The sequence below is a fragment of the Octodon degus genome, unplaced genomic scaffold (genome assembly GCF_000260255.1).
Source record: "Octodon degus isolate 3935 unplaced genomic scaffold, OctDeg1.0 scaffold00529, whole genome shotgun sequence".
Lineage (NCBI taxonomy): Eukaryota > Metazoa > Chordata > Mammalia > Rodentia > Octodontidae > Octodon > Octodon degus.
In genome coordinates, this window is record NW_004525105.1 from 119779 (window position 1) to 133253 (window position 13475).

General features: G+C 42.4%; 1 pseudogene; it reads left to right on the forward strand.

Annotated features, from left to right (window-relative positions):
• Window positions 1-546, forward strand: LOC101559834 (annotated as a pseudogene).
• Window positions 547-13475: the final 12929 nt, after the last annotated feature.

Consider the following 13475-nt stretch of genomic DNA (forward strand, 5'->3'; position numbering starts at 1 on the left):
ATGGGGAGTATGTTTACAAACCTCTTCAAGGGCCTTTTTGGCAAGAAGGAGATGTATAATCTCATAGTGGGCTTGGATGCTGCTGGAGAGAGGACGATTCTTTATAAACTGAAGCTTGGTGTAATTGTGACCACCATGCCTACCATAGGTTTCAATGTGGAGGCTGTTGAAGACAAGAACATGAGCTTCACCCTGGGGAATGTGGGTGGTCAGGACAAGATTCAACCACTGTGGCACCACTACTTCCAGAACACCCAAGGCTTGATCTTTGTGGTGGACAGCAATGACAGAGAGTGTGTGAATGAGGCCTGTGAGGAGCTCATTAGGATGCTGGCTGAGGTCGAGCTCATGGACGCTGTCCTCCTTGTGTTTGCCAACAAGCAGGACCTTCCCAGTGTTATGAATGCAGATGAAATCACAGACAAGCTGAGGCTGTGATGTCTATGCCACAGGAACAAGTACATTCAGGCCACCTGTGCCCCCAGTGGGGATGGGCTCTACAAGGAATTGGACTGGCTCTCCAATCAGCTCTGTAGCCAGAAGTGAACCAAAACCCCCTTCACCTCACTTCCTCCTCTTCTCCATTCTCCACCTTCCTCTCATGTGCCAAATGTTGCAGCTCTGTGGTCCTGAGTGCAAAATCTGTCTCCAGGGGATGGTTACAGTGTGCATGCATTGTGCTGTACATGTGCAGATGCAGCGTGCAGCCAGGTTTTTATTTAATATAAATAGATTCTGTTTCCACAGAGGCAGTTTCTGGTACTTCTGTGCAATATGACTCCATTTTTTTTACTGTAAAGAAGAAACCAACTCACTGTTAGTCCTGAGAAGGGATTTGGGTGTGGGACTCCTGGTCTTCAGGAGCTGCTGAGGTGTAGATTGGTATCTGGATCAATTTGGTGGTTGGTGTATAACCCAAACTCAGTGCATTTTGAAAAACAGTTAAAAATTACAAGGTGAGGAGAATGCTTGAACACACAGAAGGGAGACTAAGCTTAGTGCAGTTTGGCCTGGACATCAGATCAGCGGTTCCTCTGGGAACTCCAGAAATGAGATGAACTAATGCTGTTGACTGCACAGTGACAATCTAGACCCTGTGGCCACCTGTCTTTGGGTCACTTGCATTCCATAGCATCATGCTTGTACTCATGCTCACATGGTCAACTTGGGATAGAGGGTAGAGTTATGGGGGGCACCGGGCCCACTCTCGCCCTCAATCAGTGTGCAGGTGGAGTGGCAGCCTGTTCCCGGTGCCCACTCAGGACTTACGTTGGTCAAATTCTGGGTCTCAACAGCAGGAACTCTTGCAAGCTGGGGTGGTTGGTTCATTCCAGACCACAGTACCAGAGCACCCCCACCTCCATGTGGGAAGTAGCTTCCTCTCTCATTCTGCAAGTGTCCATTTTGCCCTCAGGAATTATGACCTCTGCTTTTCCTTTCTATTTTGGTAAACACTGAAGAAGCTGGAGATGTTAAATTTACCATGGAAAAGTTCAGAACTGGTTTATTTGATGCTGTGGAACTTCTTACTGCTTTCAATACACAATCAGTAATCAACAGTTTTGTATACTTGTTTTCATTGGACAGGAACTATTATTATAGATATTAGCAGAAGGTTCTTAGCGATTAAAAGAGAGAAGAAAAGAAATAAAATAGGGGAATGCCTGCTGAAATGAAACTTCTAATTTTACTTTTGTGAGAAAACACCATACTGATTTACACAGTACTACACTGCCATAAAGAAGGACAAACTTGAGACAATTTTAAGGAGATGGATGCACCTTGAGAAGGTTAATTTGTAAGTGAAATAAGTCAGACACATATTACAGCACTGTTTTCCTTGTATGAGGAAATGAAAGCATCAACAAAGACCAAAATGTATAACAGATATTGGGAAATAGAAAGAAAATGTTCCAATCGGAGGGGAAAGTAAGAGAAAAGACATAAAAGTCAATGAAATGAAAAAAAAAAATGGAAAGAAAGCTTCTGAAAATGAGGAAGGGAGCAGCAGTTGTAGGATGGTAGGGTAATAAGAACAATAGAAAAAGAATTAAGATATGTTATAGACAGGTACAACTTTCTTATGATGAATGTGATCAGTATGTATGACAAATATAAATGAATGAAAACAAAGCCCAGAAGATCTTCCATATAGTAAAAAAGAAAACTAGGCTTTTATTTTTTATTGTCTTTAGTTTTCCCTTTGAAGGATCAAAGTACATGCATTTGCCAGTACGTTTTCTGTGGATTCCACCAGCACAAACATGTTTCTAGATACTGTTTCATTTTCTTTTTAAAAATATATATCGTTGTTTATTTCACTTATGAGTATATGTTCAAGTGACATCCACTTCAATATAAAGGCTTCAAGTTTATCATTCTTATTAGCTGAATAATACTCCATTGTGTAAAAATACCACATCTTTTTCAACCACTCCTCAGGTGATGGGCATCTTGGTTGCATCCAAGATTTGGCTATCACAAATTGTGCTGCTATAAACATAGGCACACATATATCACTATGATATGATGTTTTCAGAACCTCCGGGAAAATTCCCAGTAGAGGAATAGCTGGTTTAAATGGGATTTCCAGTCCAACTTCTCTAAGGAGTCTCCACACTGATTTCCATAACAGTTGCACCAGTCTGCATTGCCACCAGCAGTGGAGAAGGGTTCCTTTTTCCCCAAAGCCTCTCCAACATTTGTTGTTGGGTGATTTCGTTATGATAGCCATTCTTTTTGGGGTGAGATGGTATCTCAATGTTGTTTTAATTTGTACTTCGCCGATGGCTAGTGATGTGAAGCACATTTTTTAATATATTTATTCACTTCTGTAATTTCTTCCTCTGAGAAGCATGTTTTCATCTGGATGACCATTTCCGGATTGGGTCTTTAAATTTTGGGGCCCTAGTGTTTTTTAGTTCTTTATAAATTCTAGAGAGCAGACCTTTGTCTGAGTACTTATTTGTCATGATTTTTTCCAAATTTGTGGGTTGCCTTTTCACTTTGTTGGTAATTTCTTTTGTTGTCAAAAAACTTCTCAGTAAGAACAGGTCCCAGTTGTTAATTCTTCCAACTCTTTCCTGTGAGATTTGATTTCTGTTTATGAAGTCTTTTCCTACATCTGTGTCTTCTTTCCTACATCTATGTCTTCAAGAGTTCCTCCTACTTTCTCTTCCAGGAGATTTAGTATCTCCACTTTAATGTTTAGATCTTTAATCCATTTTGACTTTAGTTTGGTGCATGGTGATAGACCTGGGTCAAGCTTGAGTTTTCGACATATAGACCGACAGTTTTTCCCACACCATTGGTTAAAGAAGTTATCTCTCTTCCAGTGAGTATGTTTGGCCCCTTTGTCAAAGATAAGGTGAGGAAGCAGTTGCAAACACCATCAGAGATAAGAGCAAGCATTTGCTGCAGCCGGCATTGGACCAACAGCAGATGGCACCGGAGAACTTTATTGTCATCCACTAGATCTGTTTCCAGTCTATCAGTGATTTTTCCTTTTCCTTATCTTTTTTGAGGTCAGGGCCTTTACACTTCCCAAGCTGGTCTTCCACTACTGGAACCCAGTGATCTTCCCACCTTTGATTCTTGAGAGCTAGGATTTCAAGAACACAATACCACTTTTTCTTTTGTAAATTTCTAACTACTCAGGGCTTGAAGGCTCTGAGTAGTGGTTCAGATCACTCAGTAGTTAGATTTCTGAACATCTCAATCCCACTCTGGCAGGTTGGAAACACTAACAAATAGCGTATCTCATTCCTCGTGATTACCCAGTGTTAGCTGTTCCTTACTGACTTTCCCCTCCTGTGCTCCATATTTTAATACTCCAATGGTTTGTAAACTTGTTAGATGGCCGCAACTGCTGTCCTTCTTTCCTACGCTCTGTGGGAAACTTCCTATGACCAGCTGACTGAAGCAAAACACAGGTCTGATGTGCAAATAGTTCTGATGATGTAGTGTTTCACCTGCGAGAGGACGGCCACAGGGAGAGGCCCTGCAGGGTTATCTTCAAGGGCAACAAGGGGATAGAGCTTCTTAATAGGCACAACAGTAAGCTGTGAATTTAGTTGTTCATTTTCCTGGAATAGGAATAGCCCAGAAATTGATTCTATTCAGGACTGTGGCTAAGTATGAGTGTTCACAGAATTAGGAAAAACAGAAAGATTAACCATAATCGGTTGCAAAATAATTATTTAGATAAATCTTCTACTTCATTTGTTTTTTTGGTGCAACTGGGGATTGAACTCAGGGCCTTGTGCTTGCCAGGAAAACATTCATTCTACTGAGACATCTCCCCGGCCCCAGATAAACCTTTTCTAAGGCCCATGTATATAGTTATTCTATATGCATTCTGTCCACATGTCAGAATAGTGTGATTCTCAAAGCCATTAGAACAAAGGAACAGTCTCTGTGAATGCCATTCCCCTGCCTCCCTGGGCTTGTCTTGGGTTTTGTTTTGTTTGATCTGGTTCTGCCTCTGGACCTATGCATTGGGGTAGTGAAGAAATGAATGAGACTTAGCCAGTTGCCAGATCTGTGCAGATGTTGCTGGTTGGAGCCTGCATATAGAGGGACAGGAGTCCTGCGTTGTCCTCAGGCAGCTCATAACCTTGTTGTTTTGGGCCCTGAAGGGAGAGGGCCTTGGGACAAGAAGCTTTATTATTATTTTTTAGAGTATACAAAATGGCAGGGCCAGGGAGATAGCTGAGTGGAATAAGTGCTTGCCTAGTAAGTGCAAGGTCCTGAGTTTGATCACTGCAAACACCAAAAGAAAAAAAAGTGAAAAAAAAAATTAGAAATGATAGAAAATTTCATTAAACAAAGTAATAGGAATTTGACAATGGTTGTTGCATAATATCACCTTTATCTTAGTTGTTCAGGTTACCAGATATAAACCTGCAAAATTGGTTAAAAAGTTATAAGAAATGAAAAAGGAGAAGAAAAGACTAAAAGAAATTAAGCACTAGTTACTCCTTTCAATAGACCAGCAGAAATCAGCAGTACAATTATCCAAGCTCTCCTCCATGTATAGGTAAATATGTCGTTTTCCTTTCTTTTGTCTTTTCTACATCTCAGTTTTTTTCTTTCCATTGAACAGATTTTTTCCCTTTGACAGTATCTATTTATTGTACCTTTCTCTTTTAGGTTCTTACACTAGTGATACAGTACAATGTTTGCACATGTGAGTCTAATTTACTTCCATTACTAATACACTAGAAGGATCACAGGTGAATGACGTGGGTCCTCCAATGCTTTAATGAGTCAACCCAGGGTATCTTCTCTCATGATTTATAGACCTTTTGAATTCATAAGCAAGTTCTGTATGGTGGCCACTGACTCAAGTCTCAAGTAAGATGCTACCAATTTCTTCAGAAATGAGATTAATTGGCCTCTATAAACTTCTCTATCTGTTATGAGCATAATAGTGTATTTTGCAACATTGTAGCATTTCTTTTATATACAAACAAAGGCCAGCAAAAGCTCTTATCTACGTAGAAAATCACAATTCTTTCTGCACTTTTTACTTAATATGGAAGTTGCTGAACTAAATGTTTTATAACAAAAATTTCTTCTCCTTGTAAGTCACGTATGGTTCTAATAGAAAATGTGCCAAATGATAAACATACAAACATCCTGCCCATTAAGCTGGGCCTGGTTAGGGGAGCAGCCACCCTCCTGTGCTGTGGCCTCTTTCTGTATCCAGGCTACACAGGGAAGCCTGCTCATTCAGGTACCCTGACAAGCCGCCCTGTCAGCTCAGGGGGGAATGTGGCTGTGTTTGTTTCTGGAAGCTGGAATTTACTGTATTTCATTCCATGAACCGCATATCAATATTTGCATGTTTTGAACTCAGATCACACTGTGTAAAGTTATAACTTTAATCTTATTAATAATTGCTACATCTGGTTAAGCCAGTCCACATTGGTTTTCTCTTTCTTGCTACCTCAAGCACCTAGCCTAGGGTTAGGGTTAGATCTTAACAAAACAAGAAACTACATGAGAAATAAACCTGGAGGAAAAATTTGCACTTCATTCACAGTTTTTGCATACTTATAAAAGTACTCTAAAATAACATGGTCACAGGATTTCAAACACTAGCTTGTTTATTTACTTATACAGATGGTTGGTAGTATTTCATAATCCTAATTAATCCTGGTTTTAATTAAGTATATTGGGAAAAATTAAATGACATAAATACATGAGTTAATAGCCTTTACATATTTTCTCTTGAAGGGATAACACACATATATTAACATCATTATACATTTGTCCTTATGCTGTGGCCATATCCTGGGTTTATTATCTAAAAAGCTGTTCATTATACAGAAAATGAAAATTCCACCTCACAGTTGCAATTGCAACTTATACCTGAACATTTTATTTTGTTTTTAAGATTAATTTTATTTAAGGAACAAATAGCAATGAGACAATTTCAAAACTGATTGGTAGGACTATTTCAATAATTAATACATTGCATTTTGTTGTCTTTGCAGTGGTTATTCATAGTCCAAGATGCAGACATGATATCCTGTCCAGATGGACTCAGAGAGGGGAAGAGCAGCCAAAGTGAGGCTTTTTATCAGTCTTGCAAGGCTGGGTGTGTGCAGTAAGTGCTCACCTATGCTATGCAGCACAGTGACAGCTAGTTATCTCTCAAGGAGCAGGTTCCTTCCCCTCCCCTTTTAGCTCAGTGGCTGATTCCCATAAGGGCAACAGCCTTTCCTGGACATTGCCTGTGTCTCTCCTGCTAAGGCAGTTTTCTGGTCCTCCTCCCAATTTGAGTTTGTATTTCTCCTTAGTACCTTCTGTTTTTTAATTTTGGACTTTCCAAAGAGCAGGTGTGTCTGTTTAGAGATTTTTTGTGACCTTGCAGTTACTCCACTTCCATTTAGCTCTAGCTATCTTACTATGAAAATGGATCATTCTAGGCCTTTCATTTTCCTTTTGCAATTACATTTATGTTTTTCAATAAAAACTTTCTTACTAGTTTATCTCTCCATTATGGTACCATTTGCATAGGGACCTGGATGTAGGAACTTTGTCACATCCACAGGATATTAGGCAATTTTCCACTTAGAATTAATTAATTTGTGTTCAAAATTAGCCACTTTAAGTTTCCATTTCTTACACACTTACTTCCTGTGCATATGCTTCAGTAGCAAGAGGTACAGTCAGAGATCTGGCACAAAAGCGCATTCAACGAATAGTAAAATGTAAATAGACTTTGTAACTGTGATGATTTACTATTCTAGAGTGAGACTATTTACAATAAAAAAGTTAAAAGGGTATTAAAACTCAACTTGCAAGAGGAAGCTTGGCAAAAACTGTGAAAGCAGATGGGGCCAGAGAGATGGCTCAGTAGAATAAGTGCTTCTCTGCCAAGTGCAAGGGTCTGAGTTCAATCCCCAGTTCTTCAAAACAACAACAACAACAAAAAAAACAAACCCCAAAAACAAAAATGTGAAAGCAGAGAAACAGCAGCATGTGTATAAATGATTTTCTGTATTTATATTGCTGGACATATATGTGGGGGATTTAAATGGTAGAAATCACTAGGAATTAGTGGAAGCTGAAAACCTTGTGTGTTTCCAAATTTAGGCAAACTTCTCACTTTACTACCAATATAGCAATGAAAGTAATTCTAACCCTAACCCCTAATTCTAACATTTAAAGATAACCAAACGCTGCCAGAAAAACTCTTAACTTCTAACTCTAACCCTATTTTAACTAAAGCCCTAGCAATAAGGCATGATGTAGTCATCTCAATGACTCAAACAATAACACATAAATCTAACTCTAATCCAAACCTAACTATAATCATAACAGAGTAGCTCTACAACAGGACCTAATCCCTACACATACCCTTAAGTCATAACCCTTCATGGAACACTGAACCTTTACCTTAAACCCTGACTCTGAATCCAAAACCCTCACTCTGACTCTAACATGTAAATCAAACTCTGACCGTCACAATAAAGCTTAACCCTAACATGTAGTCCTAAACCCTAACATCTAAAGCTAATCCTGAGTAATCTTGGCAGGGTCTATCTGTTTCCTTGGGTGACAGCTAAGCCCTGGCCTACCTGGGGAGGGTGTGTCAAGTGCTTTTATGTCACTCTATTTTTCTCGTTGTGTACTGGGGTTGGTCGGGGGTAGCCAGCAGCCCCAGGGATGTTTGAAGTTCAGTATGAGGAAAAGTTCTGTTAAGGAGACCCCAGTTGATGACCTCACTTCCTTCATGATGAGGTGATGCTCAGAAACCTGTTGCTAAGCAGCACATAACAGAAGTAACTGACACTAGCTCACTTGTCTGGAGACAGGACATGTGAAGATGTTTTGTTGTTGCTTCCGGACTTCCCAAGGCTCAGGCCCTAGAAGACCTCGCAGAGGAGGACTCAGCCACAACTGGAGAAACTGGGGTGCCCAACTAATCAGCTGCCTGTGGCCCTTTTCTCAGAGGAGTCAAAGTGGGGCACACAGTAGCCCAGGACAGATTAGCAAAGTCCAGCACACTGCTCTGATTTCCCTGTATGGGTCCTAACCCTCCGTGTTTGTGTTTGTGTGTATGTGTGTCCATGTACATCAGTGAGGGTCCATACAAAATCTGTGAATTTCTCATATCATCATGTGACAGAGTCATTTGACCATTGTTAAGGTGTGTTTTAAATGTAAAATGACCCCACATATCTCATGTATCTAGAGGTGAGGCCTTTGAAGTTGATGACATTGTGTTGGTGACATATTCATCAATGGACCAATGCCCTATAAGGCCATCACTGAATGTGTTCTTAGGAATTGGGGCCTAAGTGGACGAGGATGGTCACTGTTACTGTGATTCTGGAGGGTATATTTTGTGCCAGTCTCCTCTGTTCTCTCTTTTTCCGCTGTGTGGCTGATTGGTGATATATTTTCCTCTGCCATTCCCCTGGATCTTGGAATTTCTTCCTCAGGTGTAGTGAACCATGGAATAAATGCTAAAATTGTGGCCCAAGTCAGCCTCTCCTCCCCTGATGTTGTGTAGAGTACTGGTCCCAAAGACAGACACATGACTAATACAACTACTATTTCCATGGTCCCACTCCAGGGTGAAAAGGAGTCAGGTCAGACTCTGGATACTAGAGATTGCCTTAAACTTCTGAAGACTGATATAAGGGAGACTATGGTCAACTCTCAAGTGCCATCCGCACATCATGGGAATCACTTATTCACCCATAAGTTTTTTAAAACCTACCAAATATTTGGCACCATGCAGCAGGTGCTGGATCTGCTATTACAAAGGTTTGTGCACCATCCGGTAGACTAGTGGAGCTCAGCACCATCTGGAATAACTCAATGATCCAGTTTGTTGTGTGGAAACAGGGGTGCTCATAGAAGGCCCTGTACAGTGTGGTCAGAACCAAAGGAACCTGAGAATGCCTACACTGCACTTGATGAATACATGCTTCACCCAGTGTCCTGCTTCTGTTGTGTGTGACAGTCCCCTTCATTAACACAGAAAAGCCCTCAGTCTTGGTCCTCCCTTACATGAAGGTGCAGAGCACATTCACTATCTGTAGGGGAGGCTCAGGACTCCATCTGGGAGCCTTCTGTCTTGGATGCAGGCAGAGTAAGCCCTGGGGGTATACTGAAGGAGCTGGGACCCAAGGAGATGTCTGAGAAGGAGATGGTTGGATTCACTCATGGCACACACAGATATGTCCCCGTCATTGTATATAGGCATGTTACTGGGTAACTAGCCAATTCAGAGCTAAGGAAATTACCTTCTCTCCTAGGCTTTATTTTTGGCTTACAGGAGTGACACAAGAAGACACAAAAATCCATTAGAGTTTAAGGTTGGTAAGGTACCAGCCTCTCAGGTCTATCAGCTCACTCCTGGGGTAACCAAAAGAAGCCATTTATTTTATGGAGAAAAAGAAATTTTTTTCTACATCTCACTCGAAGGGGATGGAGGTGCTGTCTTGGCCTCAAATCAACTGACAGTGTCCTGGTGTGCAAGGTCCTTCACAGGAATGTAGAGAAGGGAGAAGGTACAAAAGAAAAGAGTACAACACGTTAGGCTTTCTCCCTGTGGGGTTTGAGCTCCTGGGTAGCATCTGTGTGTTTTCTCCTTCTGTCTGGGCTATGGAGAAGAGGGGGTGGCAGTTACGTCTTGATCTTGAGAAAGTTTGGAGAAGCCAGTTGTCCCTAAGCAGGATGCTAACACCTAAAGTATCATTTTATTTTGCTGACTAGAGATGTGATAGTGTAGTGGCCTCTGTGTTTGGCCAAAACCTTGATCAGTCCAGAAAGAGTTGATCAGGCCTCTGGATATACTGAAAAAGTGAGTGGGCTTTGGCTCAAGAGGGAAGTTTCTGTGTGCAGAGCGGGGAACTGTGGACTTGTGATATGGAGGGGGCCAAACCTCAGCTCCTGTATTTGGCTTTCCTGCTGGAGGGTGAGAGAAGAGGCTTCCTTTGAAGGAAGAGAAAATAAGAGCAGTAGGTGGTATTGCATCCCAGGGAACAGAGGGTAGTCCAGGGCTTTGTGCCAAGTCCTGTGAGTATCCATCCCCACCAGAGCCCATTCGAACCATGTGTGCCGACCCCACCACTCACTAGGGCACAGTGGCTGTCTGGGGAGTGGCATGCTCATACCTGGCCTTGTTTTTGGCAGTAATTTTCAAGCAACTTGCTAAATGTAGGGGGTGGCTGCACCCCTCAGTAGGAGTATGGATGGGAGAAGACCCATAGGTGCCTTAGAGATGGAGGCAGCCTGGCAGCATGTACCACAGGTTGAAGTGTCAGCAGAGCCATGGTGGGTGGAAGCAAAAAGCACTGATGAGCTTACATTCCAGTGAATAAGGGACACCCCCCCAAGTTCCACAGAGCAGTACATGTGGACTTCTCTGAAGAAGGGGAGTAGTTGATCTAGGGCTCCCTCCAGTGGAGATTTCCTGTAGTTTGGATGGGATTCTTGACACTGCCCACCCATCTGCCCTGAGTGTCATCTCTACCATCTTTGTCATATGGCTTGAAAACTACTCACACCAGTTCAATCAGCCACTGGAGTTTGCATGCCTCAAGCAGCTGGTAGAATATGTGCAAGTGCACATGCCTGGCTCAGATTTGGAGAAACTTCTAATGACACAGCTGGAAGACAAAGAGACCATGAGAGCCATGAGTGAGGGTGAGGAGGGCTGGGATGGGGTCACCAGAGCACAAGAGGAGAGTGTGCTGGACCCAAAAGCAGGAGGCTCCTGGCTGGGATAAGCCAGGCCAAAATGTGAGCCTCCAGCTCCTCAGGCAGTGAAACTCTGCGGGAAGAGATCTGTTTTGAAATCAGGGTTGGATGATTTTTGCGTTGGCAGGGAATATTTCAGAGCAAGTCACTGATTTTGGCCACCTTGTCCCTGGCACCATCACCCATTCCAGTTCCAACTGGAGAGTGAGAATCAGGTCTGGCTGCAGCCTCCAAACCAGAGGCAGATCCACAACCCATGCTGAAGCGAGAGTCATGTTTGCTGCCAGCTCCAGTGCCACGAGTACCCATAAAGCCACCTCGGTCTATTTTTCTAAAAAAGAAACCAACTATATCTGTGACTGTGGAGCTGGAGCCAGCCAGTACATGGCAACTTGTACCATTGGTGCCAATCGGGACTGTGCCCATGACCATGAAATACAGGGTGAGTGGAGGAAAGCCTTACAGGGTGGAGTTCTCTCCTGACCTGCTAGCAGGTCATGCTGAGGGACATGGGAAGTGGCTGAGCTCAGAAGGAAAGGAATGTATGGCCTCCTTTCAGGCATCTGCCATCAAGACCTGCCGTTCTGGGTCATTTCTTCTATTCCTAGCTCTATCTTGTACACAACAGGGTCACTCTTACATAAGACAGCCTCAATGGCAGGGAAACTAAACCAGAATTTCCCACTGGGCCTGGGCCACAGTCCTGACTTCCTGAGCTTCAGGCCTGGTCCACGGTCTCCTTCCTTGTTTGGGATTCTGTTGTCTGAGACAGGGCCCAGTAGTGTTTAAAAAATGGTACTCTCCCCATTGCAGGATTCCACTTGGATGCAGCGTGACAAAAGAGTGAAGGAGCCCTGGGCTGCCACTATCTGCATCACTTTCATTCAGCTCTCGAGTATGACCCAGAGTATTGCCAACCCGGTCCTCAGGCACTGCATCCTGTGGCAACCTTGGCCCGCACCCAGGTGAGTTCTATATTCCCAGGGGCCCTGAGTTAGCTTCATTAGGGGCTTGCAGCCACTCTTGACCTTAATGTCCTCCAAGGTCTGAGCCCTCAGCCCCTCATAGACCTCAGGTTCTCCTTCCCAGGCCTGCTGTGTACTGAACTCTCATGTCCCAGTCCTTCCTGCTGGTCCTCTCCTTGGGGGTAGCTGAGCTCTTGGGCTCTTTTAGCCCTTGCTTCTCCTCCAAGGGGGCTGTATGTGGATTGAAGGGATTGGGATGGGGGCTCATCCAGGTCCAAGAGCTCAACATCCCTCACAGAGTCCTTCCTTAGGAGCTCCACAGAGTCTGGAGGAACCATGCCTCCCTCCTAGGGCTTTGAGTCAGTGCCATCCAAGACCTGGTGGAGACCTGGGAAGACTTCTGCATTAGGCTGTTCCTCTCCCTTAGAGCTCTTGGTGAGCCAGAACAATGAACTGGACAAAATAATGTGCAGAGCTTGTCGTTGAAGGTAGAAATGTGTAGAATATATTGTATAAAGTTTCCCCAACCTTAAAATAAAAAAATGTGTTGTTAGAAAAGAAGCAAAAGAAATTAAAGACAATTACTAAATAGGCAAATAGAAGTGTTGAGGGTGAGTGTGGTGGGGCATCTCAGTGTTTGTATTACCTTGAAGAGACACTGGGGTAGGAGTCATAAGCTTCAGGCCAGTTTTTCAATTTAGTGACCTATTGAAACCCTTAAGAAAAGATGAAATTCACCATAATTTGCCATCAAAGAAAAACAGCTAAAAAGTCATTAAAGAAATACAATTATGATGGAGATCGCTCAGTGCAATAAATGCTTCCCTCCCAAGTGCAAAGGCCTGGGTTCAATTCCTGGTTCCACCAAAAAAAAAAAAAAAAAAATGATTAAAAACCATGAGGCCCTGAACAAATCTAGACTATTTTCTTGCCATTATTCTACTAAAAAAAAAAAAAAAAAAATGATTAAAAACCATGAGGCCCTGAACAAATCTAGACTATTTTCTTGCCATTATTCTACTATTGCTACAATATAGCAATTTCATACATAGCATTTACATAGCATTTGCATTGTATTGAGTACCATAAGTAATCTAGAGATTTTTTAATTTATATAGTAGGACAGTACACGTGTTATATACAAATATTGATTCATTTTATACGAGAGATTCAAACATCTCCATATTTTGGTATCCTTCTAAGGGAGCCCTAGACCAAAGCCCTACTGACATCAAGATATGACTATATTTCCAAATGCATGTACCTAGAAAAATAACTTCTGGA